A 20,887-nucleotide genomic window follows, 5' to 3' on the forward strand; every position below is an offset into this window, starting at 1 on the left:
TCAGTAATGGGGGTAAAAATCATCATGTTGTGTCCCGTCAACCTTGACTTGTTGGTTAATTTGTGTTCCACTCCTATGAGTTAACATGTTACAATCCACTTTTCTATGCATTTTAGTGACTTCAGTGTAAACGTCCTTGCTGACGCTCTTGTAATGTCGCAGCAATCTTACCAACTTAACCTTCCAAAGCTTTCAAAGATGAACTATGGCTTTGAAGTAAGGCGCCTTGGCTAAGAATTTAAGCTCCTTGATTCTTAATTGAAGTAAAATGGTCTTGCAGTATTGTCTTCACGGTAGATATGAAATCCTGAATTATAGCTTCCAATGAACTAATGCTCGCTGAAGATAAAGCTCATTTGTTGGTATTATGCCATGGCATAACATTTTGGTAGCCTTGAGATTCAATGTGATTCTGCTGCCGAGTGGGTTGACTAGCAAATTGGGCTCCTTGATTTCCCCATGAGAAATTGGGATGCTGACACCATCCTGCATTATAAGTGTTAGAATAAGGATTATTATTGTTATCTCGATTGAAATTACCTAAAAAGTTGATGGACTCTTGATTGGTCTAGCATTCGCTCTCATGATGATTGCCTTGGCATAACAGACATGCCAAGCTTGCAGTTTTCACTTCCTTTACCTCAGTGGAGCGTTGTAAATTTTTCAGCATATTAGTGATAGTTGAAAGTTGAGTGGACATCGAGTCCATGGTATCTAAGTCGAATGTTCCAAGTGCTTTCCTCATACTCCCAAGCCTTGAGGAAGGAAATTGATAGTCATTATTGGAAATTCTATCCAAAATAGCAAACACCTCAGTAGGATATTTATCTATCAATTTTCCACTTTCTGAGGCATCAAGCAACATCCTAGTGGATGCATTGACTCCATTATGAAACATAACTACTTGAGTCTAATCGTGAAAACCATGATTTTAACACTTTCGAAGAAAACTCTTGTAACGATCCCAACACTCATACATAGATTCGTCGTCACCCTAGCGAAAGGATAATATGTCATTCTTTAGATGAGTGTTCATATTCGATGGGTTATATCACAATAAGAAGCTCTTGCAAAGATCGTCCCATGATTCCATTGAACTGGATGTAACACCACTCAATCAAGCCCTTGCTTGGTCATACAAAGAATATGTAAACAACTTTAATTTCATCACATCCTCGTGCACTCCTTCTTGGTGGAAAGAATCACAAACCTCCAAAAAATTACAAATATGCTTCTTGGCATCTTCAGTTGGCATGCCCCAAACTTCCCTATGGAATTCAACATATTAAACATGACTGGTTTAAGCTCAAAATGTGCAGGTTGAATTTCGGGTGCCACAATTTCGGGATTAAGATCATCTAGCATCGAATTTAAATGATCATGAATAACACGAGGTCTATCAGTAGGTCCAACATTTTGTAATGCCTCGACATTCTGATTTCTTTCATCTTGACCAATGCCCTGATTTCGAATTTGATATATATTTTCTCGAGCACGTTGAGCACGTCTCTTTTGTCTAAAGAGTCTTTCAATCTCATGTTCTATGGGTTCCAATGGCTCGTCAGAATGTCTTCTAGACATACACCAAATAAGCTTGAAAAAGAAAAAAAATTAAATATAAAGTAAAGTATACAAGAATAAAGAAGTAAAAATAAAATTCTCTGGCAAAACTAATTAACTTCACATTGCCAATCCCCAGTAACGGTGCGAAAAACTTGTTGCGTGTTGTGAGTACTATAAAATTATATGCAAATAATGTGCAAGTATATACAATCGCTCAAGTACTAAAGTGATGAGTGAGTATTGTCTCCAAAGGTATTGATGGTAATTACAAAGTTTAACCAAAGCAAATCACTACTTTATCTAATTAACCAAAGTAAATCACTACTTTATCTAAGTATAGTTAGTAATGATATGTACCAATGGAGAATGTCACCACAATGAAAAGTGTGTGTGTGGATGGATGTGGATTGATAGTTTAACGGGGTAGAAAATGGAAATGTAGAGGCAAGAGCATATTATAATTTTGAAAATGATAGAAATGTCAAGATAATGAAAAATAGTAAATAAATGATAGTTTGATAATCCTCACACAACAAGCTTCCACGGGAATGAATGGTAGGGATTTATTTAAGGATGCTAAAACTTATCTCTCAAGTAGATTTGATTTATCTAAGATTCACTTGCTCGATAGGGTTTGTTGAAAATGCTCCTGATATATCTAGCCAAAGGAACCTAATAGAATAGAAAGCTTAAGAAAATACTGCACCCCATTGTTTATGTGCATTTTACTTGTGTTTCTCTCGAATACTACAAGTATTAATGATTAAGTTTATCTCGAACATCTAGCCTTCATCTAAGAAATGGACACTTTCATGCCTCCTACAAACTTAAAAGATGAAGCATTCATAAGCAAAACAAGTAAATACAAAAGATAAATGTAAATCTACCATTCAAATAATATCAAACATCCATAAAATCAACCCCACTAAATAAGGTTAGTTCATGGTAGGGTTTGAATCATCCATGAAACAAAACATAAAATTCACCATTCCATCAACCCAATATCAATTGAAAAATAATAGAAAGAGAAAGGGAGAAGAAGTCTTCGATGCGCGCAGCTAGAGCTCTCCTCAACCACCACGACTCGCATTAGCTTGCTAGCTTCTCTCGGACACCTAGCTCGCCACTCCTTGGAGCTCGTTAATGGAGGAACACCACTAGAGAATGGAAAGAAGGATATGATGGAGAAGGTGAAGAAAATTTCCTTGAATATGATCAATGCGTCCCCCCGCTATCTCTTTCATAGAAGGTGTATATAATAATAAAAATATCCAAGGTAACACTCCAATTACCCATCATACCCCTAGAATCACTCCTTGGGCGTGAGTCTTATCCTCCCATGTGCTAGTGGTTCCCAGAAGGTGGTTATAACCATCATACATGTGCCTTGCCAGCTGTCCTTTTATTAAAAGATCTTTTTGTCCTTTTATAAAAATATATTTTTGTCCTTTTCTGTGCTAGAAATGCCAAGGCATTTCAATATGCTTCAGCAATGTATGATGTCATGACATTCCTTCCCAGTGCAATATTTTGCTTTCTATTTCCTCTACAACATAAACAACCACATATTTCCCTCATACAACACCTTTACAAGATAAAATAACGCAACCACCCTAATGCAACTATATGCAACTACATGATCCTAAAATGGCCAAAATAAGCTTTTAAACAAATAATAACTTACGTGAAAAAAGCCTTGAAATTAGCCTTTTTAGGGAGTTATCAGTTTGACACGAAGATCGATGACCATTCATGACATATTGCCAACAATGTTTTGGTCGGAATGGGGTGATGATTCTGATGATGGTGATAGTGATAATCATCGACTAATGACGACAAAGATAAGAGACACGAGGTCGATGTAACTTCTATTTATTTTCTAGCAAACAACGCTTGACGTGGGTGATAAATATTGGCCAGGGTTTGATTGTAAGATTATGACGAAGCCAATTGTGAAAACAGTGCACGCCACGATCGACCGGAGCGGGTTGAACAACGATGAGCAGGGAGGGGTTAATGGAGTCCTCTAGATGTAGGAGCGGAGCCAAAATTTTAGTTCAAGATGACAAAGTATAATTAATAATAAAAAATGGGGGTGACAAAATCAAAATTTAAAGGTCTAATTAGGTAATTATCCTTGTATTCTTTCATGATAATTTTTTTGGAGAGGGTAATGGCCCCCAAACTCCTACCTACCTCCATCCCTGTCTAAAAGCTCTGGGTGGCTTCGAATGAAAATTGTTTTTAGGATGTAAATGATGTTATAAAATCATGCCTAAATAGATTTACCAGATAAGGTTAATTTTGTTCCATCAGCTATAGTTATCTTTTGAAAAAAAATCAATTACAGTGGTCTAGCTTAGTTGGTAAAGCTTTCGGTATAGCATCCACTGATTATGGGTTCAAATTCCATAAACATCATGTTTTCTTGCTTTCTTAATTTTTATCATTTATTGCCAATGGACGTTGGTTAAATTCAAGGTCAAGCCCTTCATTTTCCTTTGTGCTATTGATTGGTTTATAATTCTAATAAAGTACCAATTTAATCCCAGAATTCCTCTAAGAAATTATTATTATTGTTACCTTAGAAAATAAGGGTGTGACAGTAGAAGAGAGTTTAATTCACCTTATAGATTTACAGTGTGAAGGATTCAAAAATTAGATCTCCGAAGTTTAAAAGATTTATTTTGATTGTTTATGCCTTCTTAATGAGAAATTATTACATGAACCCATTCCACCACTTCATTCATGGTCCTTAATCAATTAAATGAGTACATATCACATTTATTTTCCACATCATTTTTCCTTAAAAATTAAAATTTCCAAATCATCATCTTCTTCTTTATCCCATCATCCTAGAAATATGTCAAAAACAAGATAAAAATAAATGAAAAATGGGATCAAAGATCTTATCTAATGACGATGACAACGACATAACAGTGAGGGAACATCACCAGTTGGGTATTGTTCGGAGTAGCCTAGAGAGCATGATGGAGGTTATTTTGTGATTCACGAACGACAGAGGCATTCAAAAAGATAAAAAAAAAACAACAGATGTTTGGGTTTTCTGTTGAAACTTCAAACGGTTTTCCATGACGATCGACGACCATTCACGAGATGTTGCCAACAAGGTTTTTGGTTAGAATAGGGTGGTGATTCTGATGATGATGGTGGTGATAATCATCGACTAATGACGACAAAGATCAGAGACACGAGGTTGATGTAACTTCTACTGATTTTCTAGTGAACGTCGCTTGACGTGGGTGATAAATGTTGGTCAGGGTTCGATTGTAAGACGATGACGAAGCCGATGGTGACAACAGTGCACGCCACGACCTACCGAATCAGGTTGAATGACGATGGGCAATGAGGGGTTGATAGAGTCCTCTAGAAGTAGGGACGGAGTCAGAATTTTAGTTAAAGAAGGTAAAGTATTATCGCGACCGTCTTTCGGTTTGGCCCGGAATCGGGCTTCGACTTGAATAATTGGGTAAGAGTCGCCACCGACCATTTTAAAAACATTTAGGTAGGTCGGACACCATCTTACCTGATATGCGTTTTACCAAAAATGTGTTGGGTTCGGGAGTCGGTTACGGTTAAGGAAGGATTAGCACCATTGAATCACCCTTTCGGTACCAATTAATTTGCCGGTTGTCTTTAATTGCAAAAAATAAAATTTTAAATTGAAATTTAAAAACTGGATTCAAATTGATTACCTTTGATCAATTGAGATTATTACTGAAAAAGGAAAAAAGAATGCTAAATTGAAAAATAAAATAATAAAGAAATATCAAATAAAAAATGAATTAAAAAAGGTTTTTAAAAAAATAATAAAATAAGAAAAAATATTAAAAGGGATAATAAAATAATAATGAAAATGAAGTTATAAAAAGAGAGGAAAAAATAAAAAAAATATAATAATAATAAAGTAAATGAATAAATAATATTTCTAAACATGGATAAAAACGGGTGTCTACAAAGTGAAATAAAATAAGTAAATAAAAAATAGTAACTAAATAAATTAAAATAAATAAAATAAAAGGCCTCAATTAGGATACCTAAAAATAGAAAAAAAAAAACAAAGAAATTAAATAAAATAATAAGTAAAAATAATATAATAATAAACGATGATAAAAGAACTAAAAAATGAAGCAATACAACAAAAAACGAAGATTAAAGACAATACGATAAATAAATAATTAACAACTAAATAAAATCGAAAACAAATTAAATATGACTGAGAAGTGAGAAGTTTATATATTGCTCGAAAGAAACTGAGAGAAAATAAAAGGAAAAATGTTAGATTAAAGGCTAAACACAAAAAAATCTAAAATAAAATAAATTATGATAGATATAGAATATGGACCAATATAAAATGAAAATAAAATTGAATGACTAAGTTAAATAAACAAAAATGGAAAAATGGGTCGAATCAAATCAATGGAGAAAGTTTGAGGTCTGAGGGAGTGATTTTACCAAAATTCTTCAAAATAGGTGGATTACACCCTGGAAGCATGTACACACTTTCAATTGATTTTGACTTTGTGAGAACCAAAATTAAAAATTGGTTCATTCTTTCTCTTGCTCAAAACGTGAAAGAGAGGCTTTCTCTACACTACTCCAATTTTCAGAAGCCGACGATGGAGCTGCCAAGATGAACGTTGTTGGTCCTGATCTGCCGCCATTTTCCACAGTCTGCCGCTCATCCTCGACATCCATCGTCGTCGTCCACCATTCGCCAGACTCCGATGGACACCAAATCAAATCGGGAAGCTCACCTCGATGAGAAGAGTCCAGATATGGAGTCGGTATCACCAACAACGGCTCTGCTTAGCATAGATCGACCTTCGAACGTTTTGATTTCTTTTTCTCTTCCTATCTTTATTTTCGCAAATCACTCTTTTAATAAGTAAAAAAAATGCATGCATGATATTTAGAAAGAATGAATCAAAAAGACGTTTTATTTCTCTATTTTTTTTAAATTACATTGGTCCTCTATTTCACCCTCCTCCCTTTGTGTGTTTTGTATAAAATTTCTGAGTAAAAATCCTCCTCCTAAATTCGTGTAGTTACATGTTTATTTATACTGAAAAAATGCTATTTTTAGAATCCTATTCCGAGTAAAACTCTCGGGTTGTTGAGAGTCTAATGGTTGCATGCTTTGTTGGCTTTGTTGGTGTTCACTCGTCGCCGTGGTGTCGAGGAGTTCGACGTTGGTTGCATGAGAAGAGATGGTTTGATCAAGTTGGGTGAGAAGCTACACTATGGAGTCTTCAGGTGTGAATAGCCAGGGTTACAAACCCTAGCTGGTTCGGGTTACTTGTTGGTCTTATTGGTCACCATTTGGGCTTCTGGTTAATGGGCTTGGGTCTGTAAAAATATAAAACATATATTATTTTAAATATAATATATAATATATGTATGGATGAAAATTAGTGTCTAGAGCTGTCCCTCTTTGTCCTTTTCCGTGGAACAAAAAATAGGACAAAGATAAAAGGACACAAAATTTTCCTTCGGTGGAGTTGAAAATTGATTTCAATTCAGAATAACTCCCTGTCGAATTATGTTGTGGATGACTCCTCTGTTACGGAGTCAAGTCTACCTTGAAATGATATGAAATTGAAACCATAGTTCAAAATTTGAATCGGAATGTTGCTTCTCGTTGCCAAATTGTAGTCAACTTCAGTCTTCTTCTCGATTTAAAGACCTTGGTTTAAACATTCGACTGTAAAATAGTTCTTCGACTCCACCATGTGATTGATGTGTCGTCGAGCTGAATGTAATCAAACTCGACAATTTTATTGACAGATAACTCTTCGTGCCTTGAGTTATACTGTACTGATATTGAGAGATTGCCCCCAGATCTTCTTCTTGACTTGAAGACCTTGGCTTCAACCAGAAAGTATTTTCTAGATGATGTGTCACTGAGGTTAATGGAATCGAACCGACAGTTTTTATTGACATATAGCCCTTCTTGCCTTGAGCTAAGCTGTAAATGATGTGACTTTGAGCTGAGTGCAATCGAACTCGAAGGTCTTTGGTTGGCAGATAGCCCTTCTCGCCTTAAGCTGTGTTGCAAATGATCTGTCTTAGATCTGAGCGTAGTCAAACTCGAAGGTCTTTTATTGGAAAATAACAATTCTTGCCTTGAGATATGTTGCAAATGATATGTCTTGGAGCTGAGCGTAGTCGAACTCGAAGGTATTTTGTTGGCAAATAACCCTTCTTGCCTTGAGCTATGTCACAAATGAACACGATATCCTTCATCGTGAAGTTGAAATCATGGAGGGCCCATTCGTTGTGAAGTTGAGCCTTGAATTGGATATCCTTCGTCGTGAAGTTGAAATCCAATCTGAATATGAATATTGCTGGTGGGCACGATTCCATTCGTCGTGAAGTTGAAACCGTGGATGGCTCCTTCTTTGTGAAGTTGATCCTTGAATTGGATATCATTCGTCATGAAGTTGAAATCTAATCTAAAAATGAATGTTACTGGTGAGCACGATTACATTCGTCGTGAAGTTGAAACCGTGGATGGCCTCTTCCTTGTGAAGTTGAGCCTTGAATTGGATATCCTTCGTCGTGAAGTTGAAATCCAATCTAAAAATGAATGTTATTGGTGAGCATGATTCCCTTCGTCGTGATGTTGAAACCGTGGATGGACCCTTCGTTGTGAAGTTGAGCCTTGAATTGGATATCCTTCGTCGTGAAGTTGAAATCTAATCTAAAGATGAATATTGCTGGTTAGAACGATTCCCTTTGTCGTGAAGTTGAAATCGTGGATGACCCATTCGTTATGAAGTTGAGCCTTGAATTGGATACCATTCGTCGTGAATTTGAAATCCAATCTAAATATGAATGTTGCTGGTGAGCACAATTCCCTTCGTTGTGAAGTTGAAACAGTGGATGGCCCCTTTGTTGTGAAGTTTAGCCTTGAATTGGATATCCTTCGTCGTGAAGTTGAAATCCAATCTAAAGATGAATATTTTTGGTGAACATAATTCCCTTCATCGTGAAGTTGAAACTGACTCTGAATGAAACTGGGAAAGTTGTTTTGTCGTCAGACAGCCGCCCCTCCGCTGTGAAGTCGAGCAACCACCATCAACTTTTGAATATGCTTTTGAATCAAGTATCTTTCATTTTGAAGTTGAAACTTGAATCAAAAAGCTGCAAAAAATTATGTATGCTAAAAATGATAAATGCGATGTTCTTTCGTATGTCTAAGATGAATTCAACATGAATTAATTCTGTTTTATCTCTTGGATGGAGCTTCATTTTTGTCTACTGGTCTTGTCCTTGGAATCGATCAAGCCCAATTTTTTTCTCAGGTTATTGGTAATGTCACAAATTCTATCTGATCTCTCAGACTGATTGTCTTATGAAATGCTCGAAATTTGGCATTGTTCATTCTTTCTTCTATAGAAAAAAAATGAGCCTTAGCACCTTCCAGGACCTTTCACATTTGAGATTGTCCTGTTTGAAAATGTTTTTCTCCTTTCTCTTATCTTATAAGGGAACAAAAAAGATAAAAATGCAAGAATTCTGTAAAATATTGCCTCTTAATTCAGGCTCGCAATCAAATCGAATCAAATTATAAACATGAGTTCAAAAAATATCAAAGGAATCAATAGCTTTTTTAATGCTTCCAGAGTTATAACTTTTTGACAAATATTCATGTGGATGAGTTGGCTTTAGGTAGACTTAAGGTTTCAGCCATAAAAAATGTCATTTTTTCGTTCATTGCAACATGCTTTTTCTTTGGCTTGGCATTTTAATTGGATGTGGACAAAATGACGCAACTAGTATTATCAATTACTAGACCCTCTATTTTGGTTCTCTAAAATCTTCCATTTGTTCAAGTTTTGTAAGCTCCTCTAACAAAGGTAGTACAGAAATATCGATCTAAAAATGAAATTCCTAAGTGCTCGTGTGAAGTTGACTATACCTGGTGTTCCTTAACTCCCTTAGTTCATCTTTACCGAAACACCTTATTTAATTTTTGCCATTGTATGGCTAGCTAGATCCAAAAAGGTGGGGCGTTTAACCAATTGCTCTAGATATTATAATTGTCTTTAATAGGATAGTTGAATATTATCCATAAAGTCGGGGCGTTTAACCAATTGCTTTAGAGGGGCAGCTCAAGCTTTATTGTATATATGTAATATTATAATATGGGTATATGGATCTAATTTCTTAAGTTTGTCAAGAAGAACCTGTTATAGTCTAGGTGTTGTTGAAAGTCAAGGAACCTCATCTTTAGAGTTTAATTTCTAAGCAACTGACCTGAACTAGATTCACCTACTCGAGTATTCCATATGTGAAGATTATTATCATCACTGAACATCTTAAACAAAAAGTATAGTAATGTCATATGCAAAAGATGCCCCATGTTGTCCGCACCTATGCACATCTAAATACCAAGCCTTATGAAGGGAGAAGGCTATATTGGTTATTTGCAAGATAAGGGTACGATGTTTGAGCGTATCTTCTGGGTATGGTCAGAGTCCTTTGTTTTATTAGCTTGACAAAGATCTGTAACTCTGAATCATTTATAAAGTTTTTAATTCAGCTGATATTCAAAGAATTTCAAGTTGTAAATTTGATTCAATGCTCCACATAAATTCATTGAAACATCTAAAGAAAGTTCAAAAATAAGTTCCAAATATGAGAAAATTAAAAAAAAACAAATTCAAACAAGATGCCTCAAAATTGAATAAGGCCTTATCAAGATGCCCCACTTGCCCAATGTGCATTCACTTGATTCATGCCAGACAACCGTGAAATAATCTGGTCAACCAATAAGTCTTGGTTCCTAGTGATGGAATCCAAGGTAATTTGTTGATTTCAATTTATTTTCTTCCAGTTCCTTATGTAATCTGAGCAAGTTCTCTTCAAGTTGAGCAATATTGGCTTCCATTTTCCTTTGCGCGAGTGTTGTGAGGATGACACGTGTCTGAAGTTTGTGGAGGTACATCTAGTGTTTGTACCCCTTTGTTTATGAAAATATTTTGTTAGTTTGTGTGGATGCAATGAAAAAAGAAAAATTATGTGAAATATGAAAGAATGCATGATGCATGCAATGTTTGAGGCATTGATACAAAAATGTGTCTGTTATTATAAATAATCCTCATTGAGGACAAAAATGTTACGTCTTAGGAGACAAAAAACATTTTAAAGGGATAGACCCCGAACAACTTTGGACTGATTGATTCGCCTTCAGCCATTTTCTGTTGCTGGTCGAATGCCCTATCAAACTGTTCCAGTTTCTCTGGCTAAACTGTGCAAGTGACGAGCTGCTTGATCCAAAAAGTCTCGAATGACTACATCTCCGGATTTCACTCTCTGCTGAGCCTGTTTCAAACGAAAGTGCCATTGGAGCCCTCCATTGATAGGAACTATTCGAAGTTTAGCTACTTGTTTCTTGAATTCGTCAGTAATGGCATCCAGCTTAGCTAGGGTTTCGCCATCTTGTTCTCATAGTCTTCGAAAGGACTCTCTGGGTCAGTAGCTTTTTTCTTGTCTTGCACCTGTAACGTTTGCCATTTCGTTTTGGAAAAGTTGACTTTTGATGTGCTTAGAGTAAACCCGGTCCATTCCGAGTCTTTTCTGATCATAGCTGGACTTCTGAGCTTTTTATCTCTTTGTATTATAACCCCTTTGTCCATTAATGCAGATTATTTACGTTTAACGAACACGTTTTTGGTGGATCAACACCTCTTTTGAAAGATACAAATGAAGAAAATAAAATAAAAGAGAACAAAATTGAAAAGAGTTAGTGAGGTAAAAATAATTAAATCAGTCATAAAAATAAAAGTCATACCCCACATGATATCTACCCCATATGCTTATTTCTCCTACCCGGACATGATCTCTATCCCGCATGTTAATTTCAAACCAATCCTAGTCGCATATTTGTCTAGTTCGCATTCTTTGAACAGAAAGTAAAGCAGGAAATAATTCAGGCATCGTAGGGTTTGAAATGAGGTTTTAGGGTGGCTCTAATTCCCTGTACTCTCCCGATTTAGGTTCTAAAAAAAGATACCCGAGTTCTCGTTGTTGGTCCCCCTTGGGCTTGCCATACCCTTAGTCCTAAGCCCATTACAAGCTTATGCGGGCTAAGTTAAACTCAAGATGATACATTTCCTTATGCCCATACGGAGAATAAATTCACACGAAAGCATAAGGTATATGAATCCCGAAGGTTACTTGCTAGGCCCATACGGAGAATAAATTCTCACGAGAGCGTCGCTTTTACCCCCACTTAAAACGGGTTTGGAGCTCGGGTATAGAGCCTGAGATGAAAATTTTGAAATCATTGAAAAAATGTCAGTATAACTATTTATTTGAAAAAATAATCAAAAATAAATAATTAGAACCGAATAAATAAATTAAAACTTAAATTTGTAATTTTCGCTCGGAAAGACAACCGAAAATTAATTTCGGACTGACTCACTTACCCGTCCCCAGCGGAGTCGCCAAGCTATCGCAGCCGTCTTTCGGTTGGGCCCGGAATCAGGCTTCGACTTGAATAATTGGTTTAGAGTCGCCACCGACCATTTTAAAAATATTTAGGTAGGTCAAACACTATCTTACATGATCTGCATTTTACCATAAATGTGTCAGGTTCAGGAGTCGGTTACGGTCAAGGAAGGATTAACACTCTTGAACCGCCCTTTCTGTACCAATTAATTTGTCGGTTGTCTTTAATTATGAAAATTAAAAATTTAAATTTAAATTTAAAAACCAGATTCAAATTGATTACCTTTGATCGATTGAGATTATTATTGAAAAAGGCAAAAAGAATGTTAAATTCAAAAATAAAAATAATAAAGAAATATCAAATAAAAAATGAATTAAAAAAAGATAATAATAAAATAAGGAAAAAATATTAAAAGGAATAATAAAATAATAATGAAAATGAAGTAATAAAAAGAGAGGATGTTGAAAACATTTTTGTGTTTCGATATAACAAATGAAGTTTAAATAAATTTTAAGTTCTTATAAATGATTTTATAAGTATATTCGACACAATTATTCAAATATCAAATCAATTACTCCAAGTATTTTCAAGATCAAATTCAAACCTTACTAAATGTGTAAAATTGTGTTTTATACTTAATATATTTTTGAAACAATTTTCACAAAATATTTTGAACCAAAATCAAGCCTAAAATCAATTTTTCAGAGTGATGCACCGATGCACCAATCCATGCATCGATGCACCATGAATTAAATTGAACATCGAATGCATTTCATGCATTGATGTACATACCATGCATCGATGCACTGAGGATTTTATGAAAACATGGAATGCATTTGATGCATCGATGCACCAGCCATGCATCGATGCACTCTGGCTATTTTTAAACATCGAATGCACTTGATGCATCCTGATGCACTAAGGGTCCAACGGTCAAAATATTTGAATTTTATACTTATGCACCGATGCACCATGGGTATGCATCGATGCACCATGGTATGCATCGATGCACTGACGCTTCCAACTGAATTTATTAATTGTTTTCACACTTAAACGACTCTATTGACTCCACTAAGCATCCCCAACGTTTAGAATCATTTGAAGGTGTATTTAAACAAGCTTAAAAGCCATTGGTCAACAACAAGAAACAACAATCAACTAGAATCAAGATAGAATCAAAAAGAAAGCATCAAACCTCAAGTTTGAGCATTTCAAGCCTATTTTTCATTCGATATTCATTTTGCTTTCAAGAACACTACTTGTACTCAATTGTATTCATTTTTTAGTATTCTTTTCTTTGTTATAGAATTGTGCAAACAATCTACCTTGTGAGGATTTCCATGTAAGTTTTTAAATTTGTAATCTTCTCTTTGAGAAATAGTGTTCTCAAGAATTAGGGTATATTCTAGTAGGAGTTGTAAGGTTATCTCTTTGGCCTCAAAAGAAAGAACAAATTAGTGAATTTGTTGAAAAATCCTTAGTGTGGATAGCTAAGGTAGTGGGCGTAGACTTTGATTGAGAAAGTCGAACCACTCTAAATCGATGTGCAATTACTTTCAATTTCTGCAAAAGTTTCCACCAAAATTTTAATTGTCAATTTACCCTCCTCTTGGCTGATTTCGTCGATCGATTAACTCAACAATTGGTATCAGAGCACACTCATTTGAAGGTTTAATCACCTCTTGAGTCGATTCGGGAAGAGTTACATCGATTTTCAAGTCATCAATGGCCTCTACTTTAAATGTCAACTCCGGTCTCGATTCGATGCCCGTCAACAAGCCTTATTTCTTCAATGGAGCTAACTATGCCTATTGGAAGAATAGGATGATGTATTTCATTCAAGCAAGTGATATGGGAGCATGGAATGTTGTAGAAGATAGATATATCAAGCCTCTCACTCATCCGAGATTGTGGAGTGAAGGAGAGACAAGAATGTTCCATCTCAACTCCAAAACAATCCATATCATATTTTGTGCTCTTGGACCATATGAATATGGAAGAGTTTCATCTTGTACAACCGCCAAAGAAATATGGGATAAACTACAAGTCACTCATGAAGGCACCGACAAGGTAAAAGAATCTAAAATGTCTTCTAACACATAGATATGAAACTTTTAGGATGAAACCAAATGAAGATATCAAAGCTATGACGGATAAATTCTCAAAGATTATCAATGGTCTCAAACCATATTGAGAGATCATTCTAAATGAAAAGCTTGTGAGGAAGTTAGTTTACTCACTTAGAAAATCATGGCAATCCAAGAAGACGACAATCATCGAGGCTAAGAACCTAAAATCCTTAACTCTTGAAGAGCTAATTGGCTCCTTCCTCGCTCATGAAATGATGCTTGAAGATGAGGTGGACCTCGAATAGATTGAAGAGACACCAAAGGAGAAAGATAAGAAGAAAAACATTGGAGTTGCTCTCAAATCCACAAAAGATGAGAGTGATTCAGACGTAGATGACATTGTTTGCCAAACGGTTCAGAAAAATGATGAGACCTTACCGAGGAAGAAAATTCAAACGAAATGAAGGTCTCAAAAATGAACCAAAAGAGAAGGACCCTATCATTTGCTATGAATGCAAAAAGCCTGGACATGTCAAATATGATTGCCCATAATTGAAAAGAAAGGGTCAATCAAAGAATAAGCACAAGGCTCATATGGCTACATGGAGCGATGAAGAGGGTTTCGATGAAGAGGAACAAGAAGTAGCAAACTTGTGCTTGATGGCATTCGGGGAAGATTCTAAGGTAACCTCTGACTCATCTGAATTAGATGATTTATCTTATGATGAGTTATTAGAGGAATATAATGGGTTGGCTTCGGATTATGAGAAATTGTTTTTAAAATATAAAAATGATGTCTCAAAATTGAAAAATGAAAATAAGCTCATATCCAAGACCAACAATAATTTTGAAAGTAAAATCAAAGATTTGCAAATCAAACTAGAAGAGTTTGAAAAGAAAAATTCGGATTTGCAAAATTTACTTTCAAAGGTCAATGATGATCATCAAAAGAAAATTGATGATCTTAAAGCTTCTTTTGATAAAGTTGGAACAAAACGTTTTAAAAATGGAGAAAATTCAAAATCCAACTTTGTTAGAAAAAGTTTTAAAAACTACAATCATAGAGGTCCCCGAAGAACCCCTAATGGAAAAATCGTTAGAAGTATATGGGTTCCTAAAGGACTTATTACTACTAAAGATAAAGATATCCTACACAAATGGATACCTAAGGGGATTAGGATTTTGGAAACTAATGAATATGGACCCAAAAGAATTTGGGTACCAAAAATTAGAAATTAATCTATATTTGTAGGAAAAGGAGCATTGCTACAAGGCACGGGAAACAAATTCAAACTCATGGTACCTTGATAGTGGATGCTCAAGACACATGACCGAAGACAAAAGCCGGTTCATAGAGCTTAACGCCAAAAATGGAGGAGAAGTGACTTTTGGTGATAATTCAAAAGGTCACATCGAAGGTATAGGTACCATAGGTAATACCTCTTCCATACAAATTAAAAATGTTTTATATGTGAATGGATTAAAGCATAATCTCTTAAGTATTAGTCAATTATGTGATAAAGGATTTAATGTCATGTTTGAAACTAATGGTTGTAAAGTTATTGACATTGCATCTAATCGGATTATGCTTGTTGGTCATAGAATAGGAAACATATACATGGTGCATTTAGACTCTATTGATATGACTAATTTGTGCCTAGTTGCTAAGGATGAGCATGATAGTTGGTTATGGCATAGGAGACTAGAACATGCTAGTATGAGTGTTTTAAAACGACTAATTCAAGGAAATTTAGTTCGAGGGTTGTCTAAGCTTAAATTTGATAATGATAAAATCTGTGATGCTTGTGCTAAAGGAAAACAAAAGAAAATTTCTTTTAAATCCATTAATGATGTATCAACTAGTAGAGTATTACAATTGATCCATATAGATCTTTTTGGGCCAACTAGGACTACTAGCTTGGGTGGAAAACAATATGCATTTGTCTTGGTAGATGACTATTCTAGATATACTTGAGTTCTATTCTTAAGTACTAAAGATGAAGCATTAGAAAAATTCATCATGTTTTCAAAAGTAATCCAAAACGAAAAAGGTTACTTTATAACTAGTGTTAGGACTGATCATGGAACTGAATTTGAAAATCTTGGATTTACTGATTTTTGTAATTCTAATGGTATTAGCCATAATTTTTCAGCAACTAGAACCCCTCAACAAAATGGAGTTGTTGAGAGGAAAAATCAAACTTTAGAAGAAATGGCTAGAACCATTCTTTGTGAAAACAATTTGCCAAAATATTTTTGGGCGGAAGCCACAAATACCGCTTGTTATATTGTAAATCGAGTAATGATTAGGCCAATCTTAAAGAAAACTCCATATGAAATTTTCAAAAATAAAAAGCCTAACATTAGCTATTTTCATCCTTTTGGATGTAAATGTTTTGTTTTAAACAACGGTAAAGACAATCTTGGCAAATTTGATGCTAAAAGTGATGAAGGAATTTTTCTGGGTTATTCCTTAAATTCTAAAGCTTATCGAGTATTTAATAAAAGAACTTTAGTTGTAGAAGAGTCTATACATGTTGTTTTCGATGATAATCCCCTTCCGAGGAAGGATTCTTGATTGAATGATGATGTAGGTATTATAAATATAAATGACGTTGAACATGACGTTGGAGAACAATCATCAAAGGAAGAAACGAAAGATGAGGAAACTCAAGATCCTCTCGAGAATCTAACCATTGAAGAAAGGGAAGAATCTTACCCAAGAGATTACAACTATGTCAAGGATGGTGAGATTATAGGTGAACCATCCAAAGGGGTAACAACTCGATATTCTCTTAGAAATATTTGTAATTACGTCGCATTTATCTCATGCATAGAGCCTAAGAATATTAAAGAAGCCTTAAAAGATGAACATTGGATTATGGCTATGCAAGAAGAGTTAAATCAATTTGAGAGAAGTAAAGTATGGACATTAGTTGAAAGGCCTAGTAATAAATCTATTGTATGTACTAGATGGGTGTTTAGGAATAAGCTTGATGAAAGTGGTAATATAGTGAGAAACAAGGCTAGACTTGTTGCTCAAGGGTATACTCAAGAAGAGGGTATAGATTATGATGAAACATACGCTCCCGTAGCTAGGATGGAAGCAATTAGAATGTTATTAGCATTTGCATGTTTTCATGAATTTAAATTATATCAAATGGATGTTAAAAGTGCATTTTTAAATGGTTTTATAAATGAAGAAGTGTATGTGGAACAACCTCCAGGTTTTGAAGATTTAAAATTTCCAAATCATGTTCTTAAATTGACAAAAGCTTTTTATGGTTTAAAACAAGCTCCTAGAGCTTGGTATGAAAGATTGTCAAACTTTTTAATTGAAAAAGGTTTTTCAAAAGGGAAGGTTGACACTACATTATTTTTAAAGCATAAAGGTAAAGATTTATTAGTAGTTCAAATTTATGTTGATGATATAATATTTGGCTCTACAAATGATGTTCTTTGCCAAGAATTTTCTAAGCTAATGCAAAGTGAATTCGAGATGAGTATGACGGGGGAGCTCTCATTTTTCTTGGGACTCCAAATCAAGCAAAGAAAAGATGGCATCTTTATCAATCAAGCTAAGTACATCAAAGACATGCTCAAGAAGTTTGGACTGGAAAATGGGAAACCACATGACACTCCAATGAGCTCATCAACAAAGCTTGACATAGATGAAGGAACTAAATGTGTGGATGTTAAATTATATAGGTCAATGATTAGTTCTTTGCTTTATCTAACTGCAAGTAGACTAGACATTATGTTTAGTGTTTTCTTATGTTCTAGATTTCAATCATGCCCTAAGGACTCACATTTGCTAGTTGTTAAGAGGATATTTAAATACCTTAAGGGCACTCCTAGTTTAGGACTTTGGTATCCTAGAGACTCTAGCTTTAGCTTGTATGCCTTCTCTGATGCAGATTATGGAGGATGCAAATTAGATAGGAAAAGCACCTCCGGTACTTGCCAATTCCTTGGAAATATGTTGATTTCTTGGTTTTCAAAGAAACAAAATTGTGTTGCATTATCTACCACTGAAGCGGAATACATTTCAGCCGATAGTTGTTGTGCACAAGTTTTATGGATGAAACAACAACTTTTTAACTATGGAATTGAAGTAGGTACCATTCCTATCAAGTGTGACAATACTAGTGCTATTTGTCTCACTAAAAATCCCATCCAACACTCTAGAACTAAGCATATTGAAATTAGACATCACTTCAGTAGAGACCATGTCGCTAAGGAATATGTAGTTCTAGAATTTGTTGATACTTTGCACTAATTAGCGGATATCTTTACAAAACCTTTAGACAAGGAAAGATTTTGGACACTAAGGAGAGAATTAGGTTTAACTTACCTATCTTCACTTAGTGTTTAAAATAATTTTATCACTTTTAAGTATAAATGAAAAATGGTTATAATAATAATTTTTGATTGCATTCTTTGCTATTAGTTAGGGGGAGTTTATGTTGCTTGATAATTTTATGTTCAAAAGTAGTTTAAGGATTAATTTGATTGATTGAACATGATTAATTTTCAATATATGAGTTGCCAATACCACTAGAGCCAATTAATTTAGCATTTTGAGTGTTTAAAACAGATTTTTGACATTTTTGTGCTTCATGCATCGATACACCTAACAGTGCATCGATGCATCCTTGAATGTGCATCGATACACCATGAAGGTGTACCGATGCACGCCTTGAATGTGATCGATGCACAAGGCCATGCATCGATGCATCCGTCGAGTTTTAGGTATTAAAACCCTATTTTCTCATTCTTTCAAATGTTTAAACCTCAAAACACCCCATCGTTCATCCCTTTTTCATTCAAAAATCTCCTTTTGCTCAAAATCAACGAAATATTGTCGGAATCTTTGAGCTTTTCAATTTCGTATCCTGTTACTATCATTAAATCATACAACACAACATCTCATTCCTCTGAAATCCAAAAGTTTCAAGGTTTTTTTTTCTAAAAAACCTCTATTATATCATATTCTAATCTTAGGACTAGTTTTAATTAGTTTTAGGATGAAAATTTTATCGGGCATTGATTGTTTGATGATTACAAACTAGATTTTACAACCAATTTCATCAAAAACTCACAAATTTTCAAAGAAATTTTTGAATTTTCGAAAAAAATCAAAAATTTGAATTTAATTTTTAAATTTGATGTTTTTTATTTAATTATTTTGTTTTCATAAAAACTACACATATTATGATTTTCAAAAATTATTTTTCAAATAGTTTTCAAAACCTTGCCCATTAGGATTTGATTTAGAGAACCTTGAATTATTGAGGACTCAATTAAGTTTTGGGATTGATTAAATTGCATACATGTGTTTCAATATGCATGTTATATTCATTTTTCCGATTCATAAACTATGTATAATCCCAAACGCCCTAGAACTTCATCGAGTCGTTCTCGTTCAAACCAACCTCCTAATCTCATTCCTCCTCCACCTTCATCTCTATTAGGATCTTGTTTTAACATGTCTGAGTGTCGTAGAGACGAATTGTACACTAGGTACAGAAATTCTTTTCAATCTTATAGAATCCGGGAAGAGCGTATTCCTTCTCTTCAAGCTATGATAGATATTGATTTTAAATACCTTCCGATTCTTAAAGCTTGGAAGTTTGATAAAATGTTTCAGCTTAAACCTATCGTTTATCAACAGTTAGTTTGCATTTTCTATTCCAATGCGGTATGTATTCAAAACGAAACTCAATGTGTGACTATAGCCATTAGATCCTATCTTTTAGGCCAATATATTAATATTGACCCCGAGACTATATCTTTCCGTTTTGGGTTAGATGATGATGGGTCATATAATGAGACTAAAAATGTAGAATATCCCTATGTTCCAAATTCTAGTGTTAGTACTCTACGATCTCATTACGATCGTTTTCTTCATTTGATGATCTCTTGGTGGTTTAGACCATCCGGAGGTAGGTGCTCCACTCTTCGTGCTAGGGATTTATGGTGGATGCACTGTATTAAAAATAAGATCAAATAAATCTACCCCATATTATTTTTAGTCAACTAGTGGACATCATAAACATTGTTCCTTCAAAACATGTTGAAACATTGATTTATGGATGTCTTCTGAGTAACCTTTTTATTAAACTCGGTCTAGACGTCTCTCTTGACAATCCTATCTCACTCCAAAATCAAATCAATCTTACTTCCTTGAAGAAAGTGGATTGGAAACAAGACGAGGAAATCGGTCTTTGGGTATTTCGACCTGGTAAGCAAACCCCGGGAGCTAGCTCTTCACTAGCTGCTCCTAGCTCTTCTCGTGCTCCTCCTCCTCCTCCGACACCGGATGCTGACGATGATCCTGATTTTAAAAAACTTATGCAAGATATCGACGATCACGTTTCAGACGATGAGCCTGCACCGGAACCGGCACGGCAAGAAGATCAAATGACACCATATTTTTTTATCCTTCTTGGAGTCGTTTGATCTAAGGTTTGCCTCCATGGAGTCTCAGATTACTGAGTTTCAACGGGAGATGCGTGAACGTATGGACGCTCTCACTCTTAAAGTTCGAGCTCATTATCCTCCTCCTCCCGATCCTCCTATGGAGTGAATTTGTTTCCTTGTTATGTTTTCTTGGATTTTCAAACTTGGATTATTTTGATGTTTCTGGATGTTTAAATTTGATGGTTATTGGATGTTTTGAACTAATTTGTTGCTTTATGGATTTTTGAACTTAATATTTATATATATTTGGTTTGAATTTTCATTATGAGCTTAATGTTTATTAATTTTATTT

The sequence above is a fragment of the Hibiscus syriacus genome, unplaced genomic scaffold, assembly GCF_006381635.1.
Source record: "Hibiscus syriacus cultivar Baekdansim isolate YM2019G1 unplaced genomic scaffold, ASM638163v2 tig00003721_pilon, whole genome shotgun sequence".
NCBI classification, from domain to species: Eukaryota; Viridiplantae; Streptophyta; class Magnoliopsida; order Malvales; family Malvaceae; genus Hibiscus; species Hibiscus syriacus.